The 16,642-nt window shown below is 42.5% G+C and overlaps 1 protein-coding gene across 1 annotated transcript in view; it reads right to left on the reverse strand.

Annotated features, from left to right (window-relative positions):
• LOC140392842 (proproteinase E-like) overlaps window positions 1-16,642 on the reverse strand; it is a 155,142-nt gene that overhangs the window by 59,728 nt on the left and 78,772 nt on the right. The window lies entirely within an intron of this gene.

A 16,642-nucleotide genomic window follows, 5' to 3' on the forward strand; every position in this document is an offset into this window, starting at 1 on the left:
TTTAGCCCAGTGTGCTAAACCAGACCCTTTTTCTGCTTCATTTTCTTCTTTATCTCTTTCATCATCCAGGGAGCTTGGGCATGTCTGCCCCACCTTTCCCCCTGATGGGAATGTATCTTGTCCATACTCAAATCAGCTCCTCTTTGAAATTGCAAAACATTCTGACCTGATATCATTGTTCTTTCATTGCCACTGGACCAAAATTCTAGAACCCCTCCTCTTATAACACTGTGAGAGTACCTACACCACACTGACTGCAGCAGTTCAAGAAAATTGCTTATCACCACCTTCCCAAGCTAATGTTTCTGGCCCAACAAGAAAGGAGGCATTGCCAGATCTGGTTCTGGAGAATAGTGTGAACCAAGTGAACTAAGTATCAGTAGGGGAGTATTTAGGGAAGAGTGATCATATAGTATCATAAGATTTAGGTTTCCTATGGAAAAGAAAAAGGAGCAATCTAGAGTGAAAATATTTAATTGAAGGAAGTCAATTTCAGTATGGTCAGAGTGAATCTTTCTCAGGTAATTGGATTTAAAAATTACTGGACAAAGCTCGAATGGAGCAACGTGCTGGCTTTAAAGAGGAGATGGATCGGCTACATTCCCACAAGTGGGAAAGGTAGGTGAACCAAATCCAGAGCTACCTGGATGATGAAACAGATAGAGAATAAGATAAAACAGAAAAAAGGCTGTATATGAAAGATATCAATTTGGAAATACAGTAGAAACAAACAAATAGATAAACGTCAATGGGAAAATGATAAACAAATTGAGGAAAAAAAGAGAGCATGAAAAGAAACTGACAAGGGAATCCAAAAGTCTTCTATAGGCAGATAAATAGTAAAAAGGTACTAAAACATAAAGCCGATTAGGGACCAAAAATGGATCCATGCATGGAGGCAGACAACATGACTGAGTTACTAAATAAATACTTGCATCTGTCTTTCCCTTCATGTTTATTTCCTTTGTTCCTATTTATTTTATTGAGTGGGGCGAGTTAGAAAAGGGGGTTTGGGAAAAGGATAGTAGATTGTCAGATACATTTTCTGTCAATTTAATTATAATATTATGCATAATAAAGGTTACTTGTGTTTTAAAATTACAAACCTGGTGACTTTGGTTATTTTAAATAAAATCTAATTTCACCTGTGTTGCGACTCCAGGTTAAGTGGGGCTGGAATTGAATGCGCACTACTCCAAGATGTCCAGTGTGTCACGACTCTTTATATAATGTAACTGAGACTATCTGCTGTGATAAGAACCCATGTTGAAGACCAAAAGGTTATAACCGCGAGACAATTAGCACAATGGCTGACGATTATGAGTTGAGCCAGAAAATTTAAACTTTTGTTACATCACCCCCATCATTTTGAAAAGGATCAGAAGTGAGAGGGGAAAAGGAAGGCAGGTAGCCCAGGTGAGGTGTAGATAGATGAGGATGCTCCAAGAACCCCTTCTCAGACAGGAAGGGAGGTACTGAGGGTGGAGGTGAGACTCAAAGGCCTAAGTGTTATCATTGCAATAAAGTAGGACATGTTTGTTCAGGGCAGGCTGTAGCTCTAGCTAGAACTAGGAGACCGGAGGTAAATACTGCTGTGGGAGCAGGTGTGGCGAATAAGGTAGATGGGAGATAAACAGGGTTTTTGTCTCAGGGAAAGATCACCCTATTTTTATCGAATGTTGTAGCTAAACCCATAACCGAAAGCATAAGAAGAATTGTAGGGACACACCGGGGTGCGCTACGTTAACTGAACACGATGTAGATATAGGTGACTCCAACCCGATAAAACAGCATTCATATCAACTGAACCCCCAGCAACTAGCTCAGATAGAAGTGGAAATCCAATACATGTTGGAGAATCATTGAATTGAGCTGAGTAAGAGTAGCTGGACTTCAGCGGTTGTGTTAGTGCCTAAACCGGATGGGACAACCCAGTTCTGTAGCGACTACTGGAAGGCCAATGCCATCACCAAAGCAGATGTGTATCCGATTCCCAGGTTGGAGGTCTGTATTGATAGACTAGGCAGTGTCTCATGCCTTTCGAAAATCGATTTTTTAAAGGGGTACTGGCAGATTCCTTTAACGCCCAGGGCTAAATGTATATTTGCCGTTGTGACTCACAAGGGGAATGTATCATTGTAAAGTGATGCTGCTCAGGTTTAAAACGTAGCGGCTACATTTCAGCGACTCGTACATCAAGTAGTGGGTAGGGTGCCTAAATGCTTGATATATTTGGACAACCTGGTATTTACAGTGACACATGGAAGGAGCATGGAGGATAACTGGTGGAGTTATTTAAACAACTGCAGCTGGCCAACGTAGTCATCAATTTGGTCAAAAGAGAGTTTGCCAAAGCAAAACGTACCTACCTAGGGCACGTTATGGGACAGGGGTGAGTCGTACCCTGCACAGCCAAGGTAAAGATCTCACTAGATCTCCCCCTTCCCAAAACCAGATGGGAGATTAGGAGGTTCCTGAGCATGTGCAGGTTCTATGGCAATTTTGTGCCTAACCTTAGTACCATAGCGGTATCTTTGACTAATATATTGCAGAAACAAACAAAAATGGTATGGTCCACAGAATGCCAAACAGCTTTAGAGAATCTGAGAGCCATATTGGTAAATGAGCCAATGTTGGCCACCCTTGATTTTTCCAAACCCTTTAAAATGGCCAATGATGCGAGTGACCTTGGGGGGGGCGGGCAGTGTTACTGCAGGGTAACGAGTCAGGAATAGAGAGGCTGGTGGGATACTTTTCAAAAAAGCAAAGTCTGTGCCAAAGAAAGTACTCCACCATTGAGAAGGAAGCCCTCGCCTATTAGGCCTTCAGCATTTTGAAGTTTATGTCTGGCATGATAATAAGCAAAGCCTAGTCTATACTGATCATAATCCGCTTGAGTTTGTGGGAAAATTTAAAACTCAGAATGCAAGATTGTTCCATTAGAGTTTATTGTTACAACCCTTCAATGTAGAAATTGTGCATATTACTGGAAAGGACAATATTATTGTGGATGCATTGTCATGAGCCTAAGTGCTGATAAGTGACAGGTGTAAAACTGGGGGAACTTAGGAAGGAAGGATGAATGGATGTGTGTATTATGGTGTATTATGGTTTGTGTCACATACCTTGTGATGAAACATCCTTACACTGACATTTAATCCATCTAAGGGGGAAGGTATAGAAGAGACCTTCCTGTTTATTCCCTTTGTTCCCATTTATTTTCTCTTCTTTTATTATTTTGATCCATGGACCCATAATTGGAATATGCCTTTAAGCAACAGACTCACAGTTAGGACAGTGCGCTAGACAGGACTACACTCCCAGGTTTTGTATTTTGGAAAGGAGAACCAGACTCTTTGGCACTGAGTGGATCTTAGGAATTAGGTTTGGAGGGGGTCAGTTCAATTGATTAACTGGCAACCGGTGGATTGGCCAGGGACAGTGTTCTGCCTGACAGTGGTCAGTAGTTGGTTTCTGAGAGAACAGGGCAGAAGTGTTTGGACCTTGGGAGTGCTCTCTCCCTGTCCTGCTTGCTTTAGTGAAAAAACTGCTATATTGTTGAAAGCTATGAGTGCCTGGCACATCCTTTGCTGTAAAGCTGAAATTATTCCGACTCTTCAGAGAAAGTAGATCTCAGAGCGCCAGGGATCTGGTTTCTGTTCCAGCCTTGGATGACCATCTGTGTGGAGTTTGCACGTTCTCCCGAGTCTGCGTGTGTTTCCTCCGGGTGCTCCGGTTTCCTCCTACAGTCCAAAGATGTGCAGTTTAGGTGGATTGGCCATGCTAAATTCCCCCTTAGTGTGCAAAGATCTGCAGGTTAGGTGAGGTTCCGGGGATGGGGTGGGGAAGTTGGCCTAGGTGAGGTGCTCTTTCAGAGGGTCGGTGCAGTCTCGATGGGCCGAATGACCTCCTTCTGCACCATAGGGATTTTATGAAAGTCAGTTGACTGTCGTTTATTGAGCTTAAACCAAGGGTTTGGGTATTTTAAATAAAAATCTAATTTCACCCATGTTGTGACTCTGGGTCAGGTGGAGCTGGAATTGACTGCACATGAGCCCAGAGTGCCATGACATTGTTTTGGGGCCCACCCTGGATCTTTGGAACAGTAGACGATTTGGGGAACAGTATATAATAAAGAGGCACCAAGATTGCAATAGCATAACAGGATGGGTCTGGAAGCTGCTCAAGTCTTTATTCACATTTTGGGTCTATTAGAAATACAGGGGAGCCCACAGGCAATTCGGCCAGGTAATGTTACATCAGAAGCATTTTTTGGTTGGGGAACTGATCTGTAGAGAATGCAGTTCGAGCATTTTTGAAACTGAAGATGCAGGAAACAGATGATGAAAGAGGTTTTCAAAAGGATATTGAAATGAGGAAATTTGATGTGGAAATGGAAAATTAGAAAGACAATAACTTAAAAGATTGGAAATGTAAACAGAAGTTGGGAAATGTCAAGAGGGAGGAGTAAGCCTTCCCAGTCCAAATCATAATAGAGATATGTTTAAATATGTACAGGCCCTACCAAATTTTGAGGCAAAAGATGAAGAGGCAGTCTTCATGGAATTTGTGAAAATAACTCAAGTGGAGTGGCAGAAGGAAAAGTGAACATTACCCATACAAAGTAAACTGACGGGGAGGCTGCAGGAAGTTTATGCATCCATGTCAAACAGGGTGTATTAGGATTATGACAAAGTTAGCTGCTCTTTTTACGAAGTACTTGACAACAAAGAGACAACTTCATTAAAAAACTGTGGTTAGAAAATGAGCTGCTCCCCTGAGTTAATGAAACCCTGCAGAGCTATACAAATAAACAATCTTAATCCTTGCTTTGAAATTGCCTTGACCAGTCAATCAAAATGTTTTTAGGAGGCAATGTTGCGTGAAATTGAATGTAAACAATGCCACTCAAAGCTTTCAGCCTTAAAGGCATTCAAGCAGGCTTCAATTCAATACTTTAAAAGGCAATGTAATTGACTGTAGGAAAACCATTTCAAAGGTTTCCCCCACATTAAAGGGATTACTTTTACCTTCATCTCACTGATCTTTGAACTTAGTTTACTGACAGACTGTCTAAAGGGTTTAGAGGTGTAGATGGGACCCTTTCACTTTATTATGAGATAACATTAATTTCTATATGCTGACCGACTGTTTAAAGGGGTTTAAAGGCTGCAAATGGGAAAAAGAGCTAAACAACCCCCACTCCAGGAAAGACACGCAACCTGAGCCCCACCAGTCTAGCACAAGTCCCCTGACCCCCACATCCCTTGGAACCCTGGAGGCAATTGTAGAGATAGTACTCATCCCTTGCCACCCATCGAACTGCAAGCTGTCAAGTTGACACTGCCGCGAGGTGGGGCCTGAAAGGGAGGACTAGGGCTGGGGTGATGAAGGGGGGGAAGAGCGGGGGAGCTTAAGAGGTGGACTGGCGGTCAGGGTGGATATGGAGGGCTGAATCTGTAGTCTGAGGGAGGGGGGGGAGAACATGGGTATTGAGGCGGGAGTGCCCTTGCCATGATTAGGGTGCCATGCCATAAAATAGGGGGAGCCATGGAATGGCACTGAAAACCCGATTGAGGGAAAATAAATTTTAAGTGCTGTTGAATGTCACATTCAACTCCCAGCACTAGCGGGAATCACTCTGGCTCTCCCGCTGGTGGGAGCACTTAGTCTCCAATCAGGGGAATCACACCCATAGAGTTCACAAGCAAGGAGATTATGATGATTGGGCAACCTCGCGCCTGCAGAGATGATGGGAAATGCAGCCTCAGAATTTAGGTGTGATCAATTGAGATCATTTGCTGCACTCTTTTCGATGGCTGAACAAGGAGATTCTGGAAAGGCAAAGTCTGCCACAAGTGTCACGTATGAAGTTGCCCATTGCCGGATGGTCTGGGCTGGTGTCCACTGAGGCCTTGTTTGGAGGCCTGGAGTCTGCTTTGGCGCTTCTGAAACCACATGACAATGTGGGAGCAAATTCCTGCCCACAGCTGGTGTCATCATTTGAATCAAGCAACCACTGGAATTTCAAATTGGAATTATTCATGTTGAAGGATTTCATGACTTTATTTTCAGCATCCTTGAATCAGAGCTGTGGGTCCCCTGCTGGTCACTTGGCAATGGCTGTATCTCCATATTGCATATCCTTAGGGATGTGGCTGTGGTAATACCAGGTATTGCAGTACCTGAGAGGTGAATGACCATTGGCTAGACCGAGGGGTCTACCATTGGATAATGTACATAGCCCCGCCCTGAACCAATGCCGTCCCAGCAGCCTTCACTTTCTGTATCACCGCTGCTGGGTACAGTTCTAGCTGATTAAAGCCGATTAGATATGACTCCTCTTTGTCTCGAGAGTATTGATTGTGCATCAGTGGCTATCTTCGATCCTGTGCCGACATGCTGAAGCCTCCTTTGCTTAATCAGTGCTCGGCATGATTCGCACTTTTGCCCAAGAAAGAATTGCTCTGAAGTGACATTGTGCAGCTGGGCATATTCCATTCTTATATAACTCAACTAGCATTCCATTGTTTCCAAATGCTTTCCTTGCTGCTGGGGAGTTAATGGCCTGTTCAGGCTCAAGTACTGTTCCCGTACCGGCCTCCCCGAACAAGCGCTGGAATGTGGCGACTAGGGGCTTTTCACAGTAACTTTATTGAAGCCAACTTGTAACAATAAGCGATTGTTATTGTTAAGTAATGAGGGTTCTGCATCAAGCTCATACATAATAGGTAGCTGTCGGAGATCATCAAGCACAGGTAGAGAGATTTGTGTGTGTATAGGTCAGAATAGTGCACTACCCAGCTTGTTCCTGTCAGTGAGTATCTCCCCATCTGCACATTTCAATGGGGCAACTTTGCTGATGATGGGGTTGAGTGCTTTTTGATGGGACACTGTCACTAGCAGTTTGTATTTCCTCACATAGCTTTACCCAATATTTGTTGGCACAATACCTTGTTGTCTTCCACACAATTGCCTTGGCTAGCATAAGATTGTCACATGATTTCGGGTTAGTAGACAAGATGCAAGCCAAGTGAGCTGATCTATTCGCTTTGATGGCAGGAGTCATGTCTGTAAGATAAGCCTCAAACCAATCTTAGAATCATAGAATCATAGAATCATAGAAGTTTACAGCATGGAAACAGGCCCTTCGGCCCAACCAGTCCATGCCGCCCAGTTTTTACCATTAAGCTAGTCCCAGTTGCCTGTTTCTTTCCTTTCCAAATGTGTTAACTGCAGCTTTGTAGATTATTAACCACAGAGCTCTCCCTGCTCCATCAGCATTCTCAGGTGGAAAGAACTGTCCGAGAGCTTCTGAAATTTCTTGTTTTTCTTCGTTTATTGAATGTTGATGCGTGGAATTATGTTGCATTTGCACTTGTGTATTTTCCATGTTTGCACCTTCGCCCTGCTGCTGATAAATAAGTAATCAGTATCGCAGTCTGCACTGTGATAGGTGTGAGTGTGAAGAATGCTGGACAAATCACGTCTTCTGGTGATTATCAGGTCAAATTGGTGCCAATTGTCAGGTCTTGGAGGGCACCATGACATTGTGTCGATGTCTACCCTGGTGGAAACTTTTGGTAACACAAGTCCTTGCTGTGCATAAAGTTCTAGTAACCACGGTCCACTTTTGTTCACGTAGCCAAGTTTTAAATTGATTGATATGTACATTTGTTGATATGTACATTGATTAATATGCATGTTGATTGATACACAGGTTGATTGATAGGCAGATTAATTGACAAGCACATTGATTGATGCGTACTTTGATTGATACATACATTGATTGATAGGCATGTTGATTGAAACATGCATTGATTGATACGTAGATTAATAAATACACACATTGATAAATATGTTTATTGATACGCACATTGATTGATCCGCATATTCTTGTATACATTTATTGATACGCACATTGATACGCATATTCTTTTAGACGTTGATTGATACACACATTGATTGATACGCATATTGATTGATACACACATTGATTGATAAGCACGTTCATTGATACATACGTTGATTGATATGCAGATTAATTGATACACACATTGATGCATATGTTAATTGCTATATACATTGATTGATACACACATTGATTGATACGCACTTTCTTTCATATGTTGAATGTTAAACACGTTGATTGATACATACGTTGATCGATACGCATATTCATTGATATGCACATTGATTGATGCGTATGTTGATTGATTGCGGATGTAAATTCATATGTATGTTTATTGATACTTAAATTGATTTACACAAATATTAATTGATATGTACATTGATTGATACCCACATTAATTGATACGCACGTTGATTGTTATGCACCTTGGTTGATCCGCACGTTGATTGACACAAACATTAATTGATACGTACGTTGATTGATACGCATGTTGATTGATATGGACTTTGAGTGATACAAGCATTGACTGACACACGCATTGATTGACATGCATGTTCATTGATACGCACATTGATTGATACACACATTGACTGATACGTAAGTTGTTCGATACACACGTTGATTGATACGCATGTTGATTGACACGCACATTGACTGATACGCATGTTGATTGATACACACATGATTGATACGCACATTGATTGATATGCATGTTGATTGTTACGGATATTGACTGATACACAAGTTGATTGAGATGCATGTTAATTGATAGGACGTTGACTGATATACATCTTGATAGATGTGCACATTGATTGATACATACAGTGACTGATACGGACATTGACTGATACGCACGTTGATAGATGTGCATGTTGATTGATATGTACATTGATTGATACATACATTGATTGATACATAGGTTGATTGATATGCATGTTGATTGATACGCACGTTGATTGATACGTACATTGACTTATATGCATGGTGATTGATATGCAAGTTGACTGATATGCACATTCATTGATGTGTACATTGATTGATACGCATGTTGATCGATATGTATATTGGTTGATAAGCACGTTGATTAATACGCATGTTGATTATATTGATAGATATGCACATTGAGTGGTATGTACACTGGTTGATACATAATCAAAGATCCCTCCCACCCGGCTTACTCACTCTTCCAACTTCTTCCATCGGGCAGGAGATACAGAAGTCTGAGAACACGCACGAACAGACTCAAAAACAGCTTCTTCCCCACTGTTACCAGATTCCTAAATGACCCTCTTATGGGCTGACTTCATTAACACTACACCCTGTATGCTTCATCCGATGCCAGTGCTTATGTAGTTACATTGTATATGTTGTGTTGCCCTATTATGTATTTTCTTTTATTCCCTTTTCTTCTCATGTACTTAATGATCTGTTGAGCTGCTCGCAGAAAAATACTTTTCACTGTACCTCGGTACACGTGACAATAAAGAAATCCAATCCAATCCAATTCAATAATTTGATTGATACGCACGTTGATTGATACGTACGTTGACTGAGGTGCATGGTAATTGATAACAAGTTGATTGCTACATATGTTGATTTATACATGCATTGACTGATATGCATGGTGATTCATCTGCACTTTGATTGATATGCACATTCATTGATTTGTACATTGATTGATACTCATGTTGATTGATATGTATATTGGTTGATAAGCATTGTGATTAATACCCATGTTGATTACATTGATAGATATGTACATTGAGTGATACATACACTGGTTGATACATAATTTGATTGATATGTCCATTGATTGATACTCACATTGACTTATACGCACGTTGATAGAAGTGCACGTTTATTAACATGCATGTTGATTGATATGGACGTTGATTAATACGCACGTTGATAGATGTGCACATTGATTGATATGCATGTTCATTGATATATGGACATTGATTGATGCATACGTTGATTGATATGGACGTTGATTGATACACATGTTGACAGATATGCACATTGATTGATACACAATTTGATTCATATGCATGTTGATTGATATGGACATTGATAGATACAGACTTTGATTGATATGCATGTTGATTGCTAAGTACGTTGATTGACACATGTTAATTGATATGTACGTTGATTGATATGCATGCTGATTGATATGGACGTGGATTGATACAGGGGTTGACTGATACATACATTGATTGATATGCATGTTGATTGATATGTACATTGCTTGACACACCTGTTAATTGATACATATATTGACTGATATGCACATTAATTGATATGAATGTTGATTGATATGCACGATAATTGATATGGACATGGATTGATACAGGGGTTGACTGATGCGTATATTGATTGACTCGCATGTTGACTGATACATACGTTGATTGATACACACATTGACTGATACACCCATTGACTGATACGTAAGTTGCTTGATAGACACGTTGATTGATACGCATGTGGATTGATATGCACGTGTCTGATACGCACATTGACTAATATGCATGTTGACTGATACGCACATTGATTAATATGCACATTGATTGATACACATGTTGATTGACATGCATGTTGATTGATATGGATGTTGACTGATACACACATTGAATGATGTGGATGTTGACTGATACGCACATTGATTGATATGCATGGTGATTGTTATGGATGTTGACTGGTACGCAGGTTGATTGATATGCAAGTTGATTGATATGGATGTTGACACATATACATATTGATAGATGTGCACATTGATTGATACGTACATTGACTGATACAGATGTTGACTGATATGCACATTGATAGATGTGCATGTTGATCGATACGTACATTGATCGATACATATGTTGATTGATACGTCGGTTGACTGATATGCATGTTGACTGATATGCAAGTTTATGGATACGTATGTTGATTAATACGTACGTTGACTGATATCCATGGCGATTGATCTGCACTTTGATTGATTCGCACATTCATTGATTTGTACATTGATTGATATGCATGTTGATTGATATGTATATTTGTTGATGAGCACATTGGTTAATACGCATGTTGATTACATTGATAGATATGCACATTGAGTAATATGTACACTGATTGATACATAAGTTTTTTTTTAATAAATATTTTATTGAAAATTTTTGGTCAACCAACACAGTACATTGTGCATCCTTTACACAATATTATAACAACACAAATAACAATGACCTATTTTATAAACAAAAAATGAATAAATAATAAATAACAAAAATGAAAACTAACCCTAATTGGCAACTGCTTTATCACAAGTAACACTCTCCAAAAATATAATTTAACAGTCCAATATATAATTATCTGTCGCAACGACCTATACATATTATACAGTATATATTAACAACCCTGAGAGTCCTTCTGGTTCCTCCTCCCCCCTCCCCCCCCCCACCCCCCCCCCCACCCCCCCCCCCCCCCACCCCCGATCCTGGGCTGCTGCTGCTGCCTTCTTTTTTCCATTCCATCTATCTTTCTGCGAGGTATTCGACGAACGGTTGCCACCGCCTGGTGAACCCTTGAGCCGACCCCCTTAGAACGAACTTAATCCGCTCTAGCTTTATAAACCCTGCCATGTCATTTATCCAGGTCTCCACCCCCGGGGGCTTGGCTTCTTTCCACATTAACAATATCCTGCGCCAGGCTACTAGGGACGCAAAGGCCAAAACATCGGCCTCTCTCGCCTCCTGCACTCCCGGCTCTTGTGCAACCCCAAATATAGCCAACCCCCAGCTTGGTTCGACCCGGACTCCTACTACTTTTGAAAGCACCTTTGTCACCCCCATCCAAAACCCCTGTAGTGCCGGGCATGACCAAAACATATGGGTATGATTCGCTGGGCTTCTCGAGCACCTCGCACACCTATCCTCCACCCAAAAAAATTTACTGAGCCGTGCTCCAGTCATATGCGCCCTGTGTAATACCTTAAACTGAATCAGGCTTAGCCTGGCACATGAGGACGACGAGTTTACCCTGCTTAGGGCATCTGCCCACAGCCCCTCCTCGATCTCCTCCCCCAGCTCTTCTTCCCATTTCGCTTTTAGTTCATCTACCATAGCCTCCCCTTCGTCCCTCATTTCCCTATATATATCTGACACCTTACCATCCCCCACCCATGTCTTTGAGATCACTCTGTCCTGCACCTCTTGTGTCGGGAGCTGCGGGAATTCCCTCACCTGTTGCCTCGCAAAAGCCCTCAGTTGCATATACCTGAATGCATTCCCTTGGGGCAACCCATATTTCTCGGTCAGCGCTCCCAGACTCGCGAACTTCCCATCCACAAACAGATCTTTCAGTTGCGTTATTCCTGCTCTTTGCCACATTCCATATCCCCCATCCATTCCCCCCGGGGCAAACCTATGGTTGTTTCTTATCGGGGACCCCCCCCAGGCTCCAGTCTTTCCCCTATGCCGTCTCCACTGTCCCCAAATTTTCAGTGTAGCCAGCACCACCGGGCTTGTGGTGTAGTTCCTCGGTGAGAACGGCAATGGGGCTGTCACCATAGCCTGTAGGCTAGTCCCCCTACAGGACGCCCTCTCTAATCTCTTCCACGCTGCTCCCTCCTCCTCTCCCATCCACTTCCTCACCATTGAAATATTAGCGGCCCAATAATACTCACTTAGGCTCGGTAGTGCCAGCCCCCCCCTATCCCTGCTACGCTGTAAGAATCCCTTCCTCACTCTCGGGGTCTTCCCGGCCCACACAAAACCCATGATGCTCTTTTCAATCCTTTTAAAAAAAGCCTTCGTGATCACCACCGGGAGGCACTGAAACACAAAGAGGAATCTCGGGAGGACCACCATCTTAACCGCCTGCACCCTCCCTGCCAGTGACAGGGATACCATATCCCATCTCTTGAAATCCTCCTCCATTTGTTCCACCAACCGCGTTAAATTTAACCTATGCAATGTGCCCCAATTCTTGGCTATCTGGATCCCCAGGTAACGAAAGTCCCTTGTTACCTTCCTCAACGGTAGGTCCTCTATTTCTCTACTCTGCTCCCCTGGATGCACCACAAACAATTCACTTTTCCCCATGTTCAATTTATACCCTGAAAAATCCCCAAACTCCCCAAGTATCCGCATTATTTCTGGCATCCCCTCCGCCGGGTCTGCCACGTATAGTAACAAATCGTCCGCATACAAAGATACCCGGTGTTCTTCTCCTCCTCTAAGTACTCCCCTCCACTTCTTGGAACCCCTCAACGCTATCGCCAGGGGCTCAATGGCCAGTGCAAACAATAATGGGGACAGAGGGCATCCCTGCCTTGTCCCTCTATGGAGCCGAAAATATGCAGATCCCCGTCCATTCGTGACCACGCTCGCCATCGGGGCCCTATACAACAGCTGCACCCATCTAACATACCCCTCTCCAAAACCAAATCTCCTCAACACCTCCCACAAATAATCCCACTCCACTCTATCAAATGCTTTCTCGGCATCCATCGCCACTACTATCTCCGTTTCCCTCTCTGGTGGGGCCATCATCATTACCCCTAACAGCCTCCGTATATTCGTGTTCAGCTGTCTCCCCTTCACAAACCCAGTTTGGTCCTCGTGGACCACCCCCGGGACACATTCCTCTATTCTCATTGCCATTACCTTGGCCAGGATCTTGGCATCTACATTTAGGAGGGAAATAGGTCTATAGGACCCGCATTGTAGCGGGTCCTTTTCCTTCTTTAAGAGAAGCGATATCGTTGCTTCAGACATAGTCGGGGGCAGTTGTCCCCTTTCCTTTGCCTCATTAAAGGTCCTCGTCAATACCGGGGCGAGCAAGTCCACATATTTTCTATAGAATTCGACTGGGAATCCATCCGGTCCCGGGGCCTTTCCCGCCTGCATGCTCCTAATTCCTTTCACCACTTCTTCTACCTCGATCTGTGCTCCCAGTCCCACCCTTTCCTGCTCTTCCACCTTGGGAAATTCCAGCCGATCCAAGAAGCCCATCATTCTCTCCCTCCCATCCGGGGGTTGAGCTTCATATAATTTTTTATAAAATGTCTTGAACACTCCATTCACTCTCTCCGCTCCCCGCTCCATCTCTCCTTCCTCATCCCTCACTCCCCCTATTTCCCTCGCTGCTCCCCTTTTCCTCAATTGGTGTGCCAGCAACCTGCTCGCCTTCTCCCCATATTCGTACTGTACACCCTGTGCCTTCCTCCATTGTGCCTCTGCAGTGCCCGTAGTCAGCAAGTCAAATTCTTTGCCTTTCCCTGTACAGTCCCTCCTCCGGTGCTTCCGCATATTGTCTGTCCACCCTCAAAAGTTCTTGCAGCAACCGCTCCCGTTCCTTACTCTCCTGCTTCCCTTTATGTGCCCTTATTGATATCAGCTCCCCTCTAACCACCGCCTTCAACGCCTCCCAGACCACTCCCACCTGGACCTCCCCATTATCATTGAGTTACAAGTACTTTTCAATGCACCCCCTCACCCTTAGACACACCCCCTCATCTGCCATTAGTCCCATGTCCATTCTCCAGGGTGGGCGCCCTCCTGTTTCCTCCCCTATCTCCAAGTCTACCCAGTGTGGAGCGTGATCCGAAATGACTATAGCCGTATACTCCGTTCCCCTCACCTTCGGGATCAACGCCCTTCCCAGCACAAAAAAGTCAATTCGCGAGTAGACTTTATGGACATAGGAGAAAAACGAGAACTCCTTACTCCTAGGTCTGCTAAATCTCCACGGGTCTACACCTCCCATCTGCTCCATAAAATCTTTAAGTACCTTGGCTGCTGCCGGCCTCCTTCCAGTCCTGGACTTCGACCTATCCAGCCCTGGTTCCAGCACCGGATTGATACATAAGTTGATTGATAAGTCCGTTGATTGATACGCACATTAACTAATATGCTCATTGATAGAAGTGCACATTTATTAATATGCATGTTGATTGATATGGACTTTGATTGATATGCACATTGATAGATGTGCACAATGATTGATATGTATGTTGATTGATATGAACATTAAATGATACATACATTGATTGATATGAACGTTGATTGATACACAAGTTGATTAATACGCACATTGATTCATATGCATGTCGATTGAAATGGACGTTGATTGATACAGACGTTGCTTGATATGCATGTTGATTGATAAGTACATTGATTGACATACCTATTAATTGTTATGTATGTTGATTGAAACACAAGTTGATTTATATGTACATTGTTTGATACGCATGTTGATTGATACGTACGTTGATTGATATACATGTTGATTGACATGTACATTGCTTGACACACATGTCAATCAATACATATGTTGACTGATACACACAATGATTGATATAAATGTTAATTGACACACACGATGATTGATATGTACTTGGATTGATACAGGGGTTGACTCATACGTATATTGATTGATATGCATGTTGATTGATACGGACATTGATTTATACGGATGTTGACTGATACGCACATTGACTGATATGTATTTTGATTGATAAGCACATTGATTGATACACATGTTAATTGATACATGCGTTGATTGATACTGACATTGATTAATTTGGACATTGACTGATTTGTACATTGATTGACACAGACATTGACTGATACACACATTGATTCATATGCATGTTGATTGATATGGACATTGATTGATACAGGCATTGATTGATACTCACGTTGACTGATATGGACGTGGATTGGTACAGGAATTGACTGATAAGTACATTGATTGATACGCATGATGCTTGATACAGGCGTTGATTAATATACACATTGATTGATGCGTACATTGATTAATAAGCACATTGATCGATATGCATGTTTATTGATACATACATTGATTAATATTGACATTGATTGATAAGCACATTGACCGATACATACATTGATTGACATGGACGTTGACTGATGCACATATTGATTGATACATATTTTGATTGATTAGCTTGTTGGTTGATACGCATGTTGATTGATACATACATTGATTGATACTGGCGTTGATTGATACGCACATGGACTGACACGTACATTGATTGATACGCACATTGACCGATACACGCATAGATTGATACATATTTTAATTGATAATTGGGGCAGCACGGTAGCACAGTGGTTAGCACAGTTTCTTCACAGCTCCAGGGTCCCAGGTTCGATTCCCGGCTTGGGTCACTGTCTGCGCGGAGTCAGCACGTTCTCCCTGTGTGTGCGTGGGTTTCTTCCGGGTGCTCCGGTTTCCTCCCACAGTCCAAAGATGTGCAGGTTAGGTGGATTGGCCTTGCTAAATTACCTTTAGTGTCCAAAAAGGTTGTGTGGGGTTATTGGGTTATGGGGATAGGGTGGAGGTGTGGGGTTGGGTCGGGTGCCCTTTCCAAGGGCAAGTGCCGACTCGATTGGCTGAATGGCCTCCTTCTGCACTGTAAATTCTATGATTCTATTATTCTATGATAAAAGCTTTGATTGATATGCACATTGATTGGATGTACCATGATTAATAAGGTGTTGATATTATGAATGTTGATTGATACATACATTGACTGATATGCACATTAATTGATACATACATTGATTGATACACACATTGATTGATGAGGATGTACACTGGAATGCACTTTGATTATTACGCAGGTTGATTGGCACATGCATTGACTGGTATGCACATTAATTTATACGTACGGTGATTGATAGATGCATTGATTGATATGCTCATTGATTGATATGTATA

The sequence above is a fragment of the Scyliorhinus torazame genome, chromosome 16 (assembly GCF_047496885.1).
Source record: "Scyliorhinus torazame isolate Kashiwa2021f chromosome 16, sScyTor2.1, whole genome shotgun sequence".
NCBI lineage: Eukaryota > Metazoa > Chordata > Chondrichthyes > Carcharhiniformes > Scyliorhinidae > Scyliorhinus > Scyliorhinus torazame.